This window comes from Giraffa tippelskirchi, chromosome 5 (genome assembly GCF_054371585.1).
Source record: "Giraffa tippelskirchi isolate mGirTip1 chromosome 5, T2T-mGirTip1v1.2.pri, whole genome shotgun sequence".
NCBI classification, from domain to species: domain Eukaryota; kingdom Metazoa; phylum Chordata; class Mammalia; order Artiodactyla; family Giraffidae; genus Giraffa; species Giraffa tippelskirchi.
Window position 1 is genome coordinate 129,998,516 of NC_137279.1, and position 12,151 is coordinate 130,010,666.

General features: G+C 38.6%; 1 pseudogene; it reads left to right on the forward strand.

Annotated features, from left to right (window-relative positions):
* The first annotated feature begins 323 nt into the window (after positions 1-323).
* LOC145505264 (ATP synthase F(1) complex subunit alpha, mitochondrial pseudogene) overlaps positions 324-12,151 on the forward strand; it is a 34,325-nt pseudogene continuing 22,497 nt past the window's right edge.

A 12,151-nucleotide genomic window follows, 5' to 3' on the forward strand; every position in this document is an offset into this window, starting at 1 on the left:
ATAAAGATTTTTTTTGTATACTGATGGAATGCCACTGGGCATTGTCTTGGATTTTATCATTTCCTGTCCAAGCCCTCCATGCCCTCTTGGTTACAATCCATTGACAGAATCAGCTTTGCTGATGTCATTAGGAAGAATCATTCACGCCTTTCCTTCTACCTGCATCTTCCTCCGTCCTTCTCTGTTTTTCTCCTCTCCTTTCTTTCTACCTCTGCTTCTCTATCTCTCCCTCCAACCCCTGATGTTTCCCAGCTTACAAAATATTTGGGTCCAATATTGTGCTTGGGGTTTGTTTAAGCCAATTAGAGGGACAATTACACTTAATGGTGAAAGAGGAAATCCATTCCCCCTTAGATCAGGAAGAAGGTGAGTTCTCCTTTTACCACTTAAATAAATAAATAAATGCGTTCACGTTGGAGAGGAATAGGTAAAACTGTCTTCATTCACAATATGGTATATAGAAAACCTCAAAGAATCTACAACAAACCATCAGAACTAATAAACAGTTTGAGTTAGGCCACAAAATACAAGAACCAAGCACCAAAACCAATTATATTTTTATATATTAACATCAAACAATCCAAAAATAAAATTAAGTAAAATATTCCATTCACAAATAGAATTCATAGTACCAAAAATATATGTAGGAAAATAAATTTGATAAAAGAAGTGGAAGACAAACACTAAAAACAACAAAATATAGACAAAACACATTAAAGAAGATCTAAATAAATGGAAAGCCATTCCAAGTCCATGAATAGGAAGACTCAATTTTGTTCAGTTCAGTTCAGTTGCTCAGTTGTGTCTGACTCTTTGCGACCTCATCGACTGCAGCATGCCAGGCTTTTCTGTCCATCACAATTCTCTCACAAATTGATTTATAAATTCAACACTTTTATCAAAATCCCAGCAACCTTTTTGCATATATTAACAAATTGACCCCAAAGTTTATATGGAAATGCAAAGGAACTAGAATAGCCAAAACACATTTTTTAAAAAGAACAAAGTCACAGTAGTTAAGACAGTGTAGTATTGGTGCAAGAATTTTCATGCAGATCAACAGAATGTGATCGCGAGTCCAGAAATAAACCTCACATTTAAAGTGATCCATTTTTTAACAAAGGTGCAAACACAAATTCAATAGGCAAACTGTAGCCTTTCCAACAAATAAGCACTGGAATTGGATATCTACATGCAGAAAAGTGAACTTACTTCACAAAATAAGAAAAAGAAAATTATCTGAAAGACCTCAATATAGGATCACAGACCATATAACAGCTAAAATTATAAAAGTTCCAGAAGAAAATATAAGATAAAATCTTTGTGGCTTTGAATGAGGCAGATTTTTTAGATACAATGCCAAAAGCAAGTTCATTTTTAAAAATACCAATACATTGCACTTCACCCAAATGAAAAACTTAGCCATGTCAAAAAATTTAAAAGTGCTGTTAATCTGCTAAGGTACTTACGTCTAGAATATAAAACAACTCTTGTAACTCTACAATAAAAATAATGAGAGACTTCCCTGGTGGACCAGCGGTTGGGACTGCATGCTTCCTGCACAGGGGGCTTGGGTTCCATCCTTGATTGGGGAACTAAGATCTCACAAGAAAAACCAAGAAAATGTGTGGTAAAGCCAAGAAAATGATAATAAGATAAATTAAAAATTAAAAACAAATAATGAAATTAGAAAACGGGCAGGGAATTTCAATGGATAGTTTCCCAAAGATATACAAATGGTGAATATACACATAAAGAGCTACTCAGCATCATTGAGTGTGTGCATGCTAAGTCGTTTCAGCAGTGTCTGACTCTTTGTGATTCTATGGACTGTAGCCCACCAGGCTCCTCTGTCCATGGCATTCTCTATCCATGGAGTGAGTTGCCATTTCTTTCTCCAGGGGATTTTTCTGACCCAGTGACTGAACCTGCATCTCCTGTGCCTCCTGCATTGAAAGGAGAATTCTTTATCACTGAAGCCACCTGGGAAGCCCCACTCAACATCACAAGTCATTAGGAAAATGCAAATTGAAACCACAATAATATACCAAATTTACATCTACTAGAATGACTAAAATAAAAAAGATAATAGCAAATGTTGGTGAGAAAATAGAACAACTGGAAGCCACTTAAACTGCCAATGAGGATGTAAAGTGGCGTCATCACTTTGGAAAACTATTTGGCAGTTCTTCAAAATGTTAAATATAGTTATCATATTGACCCAGCAACTCCACTCTTAGATATCTACCCAGGATAAATGAAAATATATGTCCACACAAAAACTTGTATATAAATGTTTGTAGCAGTATTATTCATAATAGCCAAAAAAGTAGAAACAACCCAAATCCTCAACTGATGAATGGATAAGCAGAATGTGACATAGCTATATAACAGAATATTATCATCAGTAAGAAAAGAATGAAGCACTGATATATGTTACAACATGGATGAGCATCTAAAACATTATACTAGGTGAAAGAAGTCAGTCACGAAAGACCACATAGTGTATGACTCATTTATATGAAATGTCCAGAACAGGTAATTCTCTAGAGACAGAAAGTAGATTCCCAATTGCCAGGAGGTCGGCTGAGGGCCAAATGAAGAATGACCACTAATGGGTATAATTTTTTTTTCTAACCTGTGTCCCCTGAAGTAGAATCATGGAGTCTTAACCACTGGACAGCCAGGGAAGTCCTAATGATGTTTCTTTTGAGGATGATGAAAATGTTTTAAAATAAGAGTATGGTGATATTGCACAAATATGTAAGCATACTAAAAGCTATTGAAGTATATACATTAGACAGGTGAACTTTGTGGTGTGTAAATTATGTTTCAATATCATTTTTTAAAAAACTAATAATAGCAGCAATAGCAGACACTGTTAAGAAAATGAAAAGATGAGACAAATTGGGAGAAAATATTTGCCAATCACATATATGGTAAAGAACTTCTATCCAGAATATATAGAGAACATTTATAACTCAATAATGAAAAGACAAATGACCCTATTATAAAACAGGGAAAAGATTTAAGTAGACATTTCATGAAGGAAAACTGACAAATTGCTAAAAAGCATGTGAAAAGATGCTCAACAGCATTAGTCATTAGGGAAATGCAAATTAAAAGTACAATGAGATACTTAATCTCATTAAGTATTAGGCCATCTATTAGGATGGCTAGTATCACAAAGATTATACTCAATGTTGGGAAAGATACATAGAAATCAGAACACTCAGACTTTGCTGATGAGAATGTAAAATGATACAACCAATTTGAAAACAGTTTGGCAGTTTCTTTATAAGTTTAACATAAAGTTATCCTAGAGTCCAGTAATTTGCTCCTAAGAATACAAAGAAATGAACACATACATTTACACAAAAGCATCCTTGTGAATCATAGCAGCTTTATCATAGTACCAAACCGGAAATGATCTAACTATCAGTTGATGAAGGATAAACAAATGTGGTAAAACACAAAATATTTTTTCTTTCTTAATATAAGAAATATTTATATGCAATGTTATTTAGGAAAGGTAGGAAAGAAGAAAGAAAAATTAATGAAGGGGAGGAGGATGGAAAGATGGAAGGCAAAGGAAAGAAGGAAGAAACTACTAAAAAAAACTGCTCATTTATTGTTTGGAGACAATTTTTCATGAGCTGAGGCTGATTGCCTTTGTTCCACATCATCTCTCCGAGGATGATTGTTTAGCAACCAACTGAAAGATTGAGATAGTGCCTTACCTTGGAGCAGAAGAATTATTTGCTTGATGTCCAGTTTAATAAAGACAATGTCTCAAATAATGCCATTTGCAATGACATGGATGGACCTAGAGACTGTCATACAGAGTGAAGTAAGTCAGAAAGAAAAAGACAAATATCATATAATATCACTTACATATGGAATCTAGAAAAATGGTACAGATGAACTTATTTGAAAAACAGAAATACAGTCACAGATGTAGAGAACAAACATGTATATCAAGGAGTGAAGAGGGGGTGGGATGAATTGTGAGATTGGGACTGACATATACACATTATTATATATAAAATAGATGGTTAATGAGAACCTATTATATTGCACAGGGAACTCTACTCAGTGCTCTGTGGTGACCTAAATGGGGAGAAATCTAAAAAAGAGTGGATATATGTATAACTGATTCACTTTGTTGTACAGCAGAACTCAACAGAACATTGTAAAGCAACTATACTCCAATAAAAGTTTTAAAAAAGAACATATCTCCAGGACAAAAGTTGAGTAGGTTCGCTTATAGCTCATTACAAAAAACTAGGGTTTCCTAAGCTCAGGATTCCTCAATTTTAGCAGAAACCCTCTGCCTGTACAGCACACACTTAGGCCCACTTGTATCACCCCTGTGGGACTGGAGGGGCACAGGGAATTGGCACAAACCTGAAGCTCCTACTGAGTAATGAAGTCCTTTCTCCCTGACCCAGGAGGCACATGTCTTCAGTTAGTAGCCATGAAACTGTGGCACATTAACTTGTTAGCTCGCAATCAGGGGAAATTATCAGACTTTCCATAGCTATCGACATACAAACTACAACATGGATGAACTTCAAAAGCATTGTGATAAGCAAAAAAAAAGTGGAAGTGTTAATCACTTGGTCATGTCCGACTCTTTGTGACCCCATGGACTGTACCCCCCCCAGGTTTCTCTGTCCACGGAATTCTCCAGGCAAGAATACTGGAGTGGGTAGCCATACCCTTCTCCAGGGCATTTTACCAACTCAGGGATCAAACACAGGTCTCCTGCATTGCAGGCAGATTCTTTATTTTCTTAGCCATCAGGGAAGCCCAAGAAGCCAGATACAAAAGAACTACCATTTGATTCCCTTACATGAAATAGCCAGAGAAGCTAAATTCATAGAGAAAGAAAGCAAATCAGTGGTTCCCTTGGGCTGAGAGTGAGAGAAAAGACTGATCACAATGAACATGAAGAAACTTTGGGGAAATGATAGAAATATTCTAAAATTGGTTTGTAGTAATAGCTATGACGTGTTAGTGTTAGTCGCTCAGTTGTGCCCAACTCTGCGACCCCATGGACTGTTAGCCCTCCAGGCTCCTCTGTCCAAGGAATTCTTTAGGTAAGAATACTGGAATGGGTGGCCATACCCTTCTTCAGGGGATCTTCCCAACTCAGGAATCAAACCTGGGTCTCCTGCATTGCAGGCAGATTCTTTACCATCTGAGCCACCAGAGAAGACCCCAGGAAGACTACTAAAAGTCATTAAACTGTACGCTAACAGTGGTTGAATATTTTTGGTAGGCAAATTATACCTCAATTAAGCTGTTTAAAAAATACAAGATGGTACTATTTCACCATCACTAGAATGGCTAAAATTTAAAAGACTGAAAGGACCACCCTGGTGGTCCAGTGGTTAAAACCCAGCACTTCCAGTGCAGGGGACACAGGTTCAATCCCCCTATGAACTAAGATCTTACATGGTGAGTGGCCAAGGAAAAAAAAAGCTTATTAAATAATAAAACTGTTAAAACAAAAACAAAAAAATAAATTTAAAAGATAAAGATTGGCAACAGCATGTGTCTGCAAGAATGTAAAGCAATGGAAACACACATGCGTTACTGGCAGGAGTATAAAATGGTGCAACCATTTTGAAAAACTACTCACCAGTTTCTTGAAAAGCTAACATACACCAACTCTATGAGCCAGTAATTCTGCTTCCTGGATATCTACCAATGAGAAATTAAAATATTATCCAGCATGCTCAGTCATGCCTGACTCTTTGTGATCCCCATGGACTGTAGCCTGCCTGACTCCTCTGTCCATGGGATTTTTCCATGCAAGAATACTGGAGTGGGCTGCCATTTCCTCCTCCAGGGGATCTTCCCAACCTAGTGATCAAACTCGAGTCTCCTGCATCTTCTGCATTGGCAGGCAGGTTCTTTACCACTGAGCCACTTGGGAAGCTCTGATAATCAAAGATATGAACTTGAATGTTTATGGCAACTTCATTCATAATTAGTCTAAATTGGAAACCTACCCAAATATTCATCAGCAGGTAAAGGGATGAGGGGCTTCCCTCATAGCTAGTGGGTAAAGAATCTGCCTGCAATGCAGGAGACCCAGGTTCAATTCCTGGGTCAGGAAGATCTTCTGGAGAAGGAACTGGCAATCCACTCCAGTATTCTTGCCTGGAAAATCGCATGGACAGAGGAGCCTGACGGGCTACAGTCCATGGGATCTCAAGAGTCAGACATGACTTAGTGACTAAACCACCACCAAAGGGCTGACCAAATAGTGGTATATTCATACAATGAAATATTATATGTCCACCTCTCCCACCGAAATACTCATATATGGAGCAACATAGATGAATCTCACAGCCACTGTATCGTGTAAAAGAAACCAGATACAAAGAACAGACAAAGAAGTACAATCCTGTTTATATGATGTTTTAAAACAGGTAAAATCAATCTAGAGTAATAGGAATCAGATTGATGGCTGTGGGGCACAATGAGAGAAGGAAGGACCACATGGGAATTTTCTGGGGACCTTCAAATGTTTTTCATCTTGTTTACGGTGGTGGTACACTATATATCCATTTGTCAAAAATCATCAACCTGTGTGCTTAACATGTATGAATTTTATTGAATATAAATTATACATTAATAAAATAGAGTTTTTAAAAAGTGAACTTACTACCTTCCGTCCAGATTGCCTCTTTACATCATGGAAAATAACATCCTCCATATCAAGGTTAAAAACCTCAGAGGTTTTGTTGATTTTTCCTTCTTATTTTTCTTCCAAATCTAGTTGGCCACAGGTCCAGAGGGTTTTCCCTTGTAAATCTCTCCATTTATCACCACCTTTTCCCCTGTACTGTACATCTATTATTTTCATCTGTCTTGCACAGACAAAAGCCAAGGCAAAGTGACAAGGAGAGAGAGAAGGAAGAGGAGTAGGAGGAGGAGAACTTATAACAATGAAATCCTTGTTTGTCATTGTTTTGTGTTAAACTTAAGTTTTGTGTTATGTTTCTGATACTAGTAACAAAAGCAGAGGCAAAATAATGTGGTGATTAGTAACTTGGACCCTGGAACCAGAATGACCAGGCTCCAGTGAATCCTGACTCTATACTTATTAGCTATGTGACTTTGGGCAAGTTTCTTAATTTCTCTGAACTTCAGTTTTCCCAGTATATACAGTAATATACTGTATACCAGGGCTTCCCTGGTAACTCAGCTGGTAAAGAATCCAGCTACAATGCAGGAGACCCTGGTTCAATTCCTGGGTTGGGAAGATCCCCTGGAGGAGGGCATGGCAACCCATTCCAGTATTCTTGCCTGGAGAATTCCATGGATAGAGGAGCCTGGCGGGCTACAGTTCATGAGGTTGCAGAGTCGGACATGACTGAGTGACTAACACTAGACTAGACTCAGTTCGGTTCAGTTCAGTCACTCAGTCGTGTCCGACTCTTTGCGACCCCATGAATCACGGCATGCCAGGCCTTCCTGTCCATCACCAACTCCCGGAGTTTACCCAAACTCATGTCCATTGAGTCAGTGATGCCATGTAACCATCTCATCCTCTGTCGTCCCCTTCTCCTCCTGCCTTCAATCTTTCCTAATATCAGGGTCTTTTCAAATGAGTCAGCTTTTCACATCAGGTGGCCAAGATATTGGAGTTTCAGCTTCAACATCAGTCCTTCCAATGAACACCCAGGACTGATCTCCTTTAGGATGGACTGGTTGGATCTCCTTGCAGTCGAAGGGACTCTCAAGAGTCTTCTCCAACACCACAGTTCAAAAGCATCAATTCTTAGGCCCTCAGCTTTCTTTATAGTCCAATTCTCACATCCACACATGACCACTGGAAAAACCATAGCCTTCACTAGACGGACCTTTGTTGACAAAGTGATATCTCTGCTTTTTAATATGCTGTCTATGTTGGTCATAACTCTCCTTCCAAGGAGTAAGCGCCTTTTAATTTCATGGCTGCAATCACCATCTGCAGTGATTTTGGAGCCTAGAAAAATAAAGTCAGCCACTGTTTCCACTGTTTCCCTATCTATTTGCCATGAAGTGATGGGACTGAATGCCATAATCTTAGTTTTCTGAATGTTGAGCTTTAAGTCAACTTTTTCACTCTCCTCCTTCACTTTCATCAAGTGGCTCTTTAGTTCTTCTTCACTTTCTGCCATAATGGTGGTGTCATCTGCATATCTGAAGTTATTAATACTTCTCCCGACAATCTTGATTCCAGCTTGTGCTTCTTCCAGCCCAGCGTTTCTCATGATATACTCTGCATATAAGTTAAATAAGCAGGGTGACAATATACAGCCTTGACGTACTCCTTTTCCTGTTTGGAACCAGTCTGTTGTTCCATGTCCAGTTCTAACTGTTGCTTCCTGACCTGCATACAGGTTTCTCAAGAGACAGGTCAGATGGTCTGGTATTCCCATCTCTTTCAGACTAGACTAGACTAATGCTAATAAAACCACTATACACTACAAAGCCTTTTCTATTCTCCGAGCCTTTTTTTGCCATTACATAATTAAATATTAGAAAACAAACAAAAAACAACAATGTATTAGGTGCTATAACAGAGGCAGTTACAGAGTGGGAAAATTGGAGAGGAGCACTTGAGAGTCTGTTGAACTTCAAGGAGATCAAACCAGTCAATCCTGAAGGAAACCAGTCCTGAATATTCATTGGCAGGACTGATGCTGAAACTGAAACTACAATATTTTGGCCACCTTATGCGAAGAATCGACTTACTGGAAAAGACCATGATGCTGCGAAAATTGAAGGCAGGAGGAGAAGGGAATGACAGTGGATGAGGTGGTTGGATGGCATCACTGACTTGATGCACATGAGTTTGAGCAAGCTCCAGGAGTTGGTGATGGACAGGGAACCATGGCATGCTGCAGTCCATGGGGTTGCAAAGAGTCGGACATGACTGAGTGACCAAACTGAACTGAACCAGCCAGTTAGACAAACTTCAAAGGTTGAGGGTGCAGTCCCCAAGAGTGCCCTCGAAAACTGCAAGTTTCCTAAATCACCCTCGGGTTCTAGAATTCATTAGAATAACTCAGAACTCACAGAAAGCTATTACCCTCATGGTTAGAGTTTAATTAAAGGGAAAGGATATAGACAAAATCAACCAAAAGAAGAGACACATAGGTCTGAGTCTGACAGGATTTCAAATATAAAGTTTTCACTGCCCACTCTCCATGTTGTCAAGATGCATTAACGTACAATGCATGTGGAGTACTGCCAATCAGAGAAGCTCATCTGCGTTTCGGTGTCCAAAGTTTTCATTGGAGCTTCATTACATAGGCATGCTTGACTGACTGATGGATCACCATGGGGGTGAACTCAGTCTCAATGATACTACATGATCTGAACCCCTCACCCTATGTCACATGGTTGTGACTCCTAAGTCACATGCTTCTCCTGTGACCAGATCTTACCCTAAGGTTGTTAGATATGGCCAACCTTACCCTAAAGCCTAGTGTGGCCAGCTCCTGCCCTACACAAACACATCCCTATGACAGAGTGTCCCCCAGAAGCTGAGGGCAAAGGCTAGACTTTCTCTTTGCATAAAACCAAATTCTTAGTACACAGGACCTAACCCAGATTTAGGAGTCAGCTAGGGTTTATGGTTAGGACTGAGATAAGTTGAAGTCTTATTGAAGTCTATGGAAAAATCTGGCAAAATCCATACTGGATTATATGTGTGTATATATATATATATATATACACACATATATACATATATATATAAGTCATATCCTTACATATTTAAATATTAATGGCAATAATTTTTACCCCTAGACTTTTGTGTTATCCTGGCCACTTCTTTCTTCTTTCTCCTGTTACCTCCTTACGAATATTTCATGTTTTCCTAAAATTAGAAGGTTTTTAAGAGTTGAAAGAAAAACTTGAACTGAAGGTTAAACACATACATTTCACTTTGAAGAAAGTAAAAGAATGGCCAAAATCAGGATCAGAAGTGTCTCTTTTTTTAGTAATCTATGCTTTAGTCTATATTGCTGTAGATAATTGAGAATTGTCCAAGATGGGTTTTTGGAAATGTTTAATTTTACCTGATTTTTATAAGATAGTCATTTAGCAAAAGAAGTTTTCAAATAATTTCTCATTTCAGCAGTAATAGGTGAGAAAAGAAGATCAAATCCTTGAACTATTTACTTAGATGAACAGAAATACCCTATTTTGAAATAATGGATATGCAAGATTTAGCCATTAAAGGGTTAGGGTAAAATGAAAATCCTCTCAGTAATAGTCAAAATACGAGAAAATCTTTCAAGGAAATTAAACACTTGATCAAAAAGAGGAAAGGGTTATTGGTGAGAGCTGAGATTAAACATCAGAGTTTTCTGAGAAGAGACCTCAATTATAAGAAGCAGACAGTTAATAATATCCTCTCAGGGATCTGCTTTTCCTTAAGACATATCTTTGGGGAGATGCAATAGTTTCCTTTTCTTTTTGTTAAAATAGAAAAAGTGCCTCACCTTTGAAAACTGTGAAGAAAACTTTAAAATTTTGAAAAAAATCAGAACCAAGAAGGAAAGAATTTAGAAGTATGCTTCCAGTGTAATCGAAGAGAAATTACCACCCCGAATTAGGGTCTGTGAGTGCATGCATGCTCAGTCGTGTCCAACTCTTTGCAACCCCATGGACTGTAGCCCACCAGGCTCCTCTGTCTATGGAATTTTCCAGGCAAGAATACTGAAGTGCGTTGCTATGCCCTCCTCCAGGGGATCTCCCCAAACCAGGAATCAAACCCACGTCTACTGCATTGGCAGGCTGATTCTTTACCACTGCGCCACCTGGGAAGCCCAAATTAGGGTCTAAGATGTTTTAAAGTATACTTCCATTAAATATTGTTTTGTAAACTGAAATATAGAAACAAATCAGAAGCAAGATAATAGAGATTCATACTTTTTGCATGAAACTAGCTAAGCACTTTTATCATTTGAGCACTCTGGCTCATAAGAAGATACGAATCCCTAAAATGAGTCAGTTATTTGAAAGCCTAACTTATCACATGGCTCTAAAGAAAAAGAACCACTTTCTCACACTGCATTTCTCTATTGGAAAGAATGAGAATACTTCACAGTCAAAATGTTACCATCGTTATCATCACCCACCATCATCATCAACACAACTACCACACACTAAATACCAACAATGGGCAGGTGATATCCCATATGCTTTTCCGTAGTTACTTGATTTAATTCTCATAAAGGCACTAAAAGGTTAAAGTATTATTATACCCATTTTTGAGAAAAATCAGGCACTCAGAGAATTCACAGAGTCAGTAAGCAGCAGAGTTAAATTAAAATCTAGTTCTGTGGGCCTCTACATGTTTCCACTCTTCATCCCTGCTACTGCAGCTCAATGATTTAGTGGTTCCTAGGGGCAATGGTATCTATACTGCAGCCAGTGTTTAGGACTGGTGCTTACCACACTTGAATTCAGGATTAATTCAGTGCCAGGAAGGGATCAGCCATGTCTGTGGGCCTAAGGTTGACAGAAGATGAGCCCCACAACTCAATGGGGAATGTGTGAAGCAGATCATCTTAATGTGGTTATGAAAATAATTCTGCTGCATTATGGGTCCCAGCAGCAGGTTTATCAATCTCTGAACTGGGCTGGATGAACCATTAGGTCCTGAGCCAAATCTCTCTCACACTCTACCCCAACAGCACAGGTCGATAAAAGCTACTTGATACCGCATAAAATTCAAAGTTCTTTCTATTATTATAAGTCCAGCATGCCTTGTCTTCTAGTATACTCTCAGGTAAGTATACAAAAAGTATTTCATTGATGTATTTAGTCAGAAGACTTTGGCGGCATGAGACAAAAATCTCGATTTTCACCTAAGAAAACAGATAATCTATTGACTCACATGACTAAATCGTAAGAAGCACAAGGGCAAGATAGAGCTGGCCTGAGGAAAGACTGGATCCAAAGGCTCCAGCACCATCAGAGTTGTCTCCCTGTCTCTTCTTACCATCAGAGTCCTGTCTTTGTTTCTTCAAGGGAGGCATTGGTGGCTGCAAGCTCACACCCTAAGAGGGCTGCAGGCAGAACCGAGGATGTGTGTGAATCTCTATAGCTTCACTTTGAAAAATCCTAAGAAAGA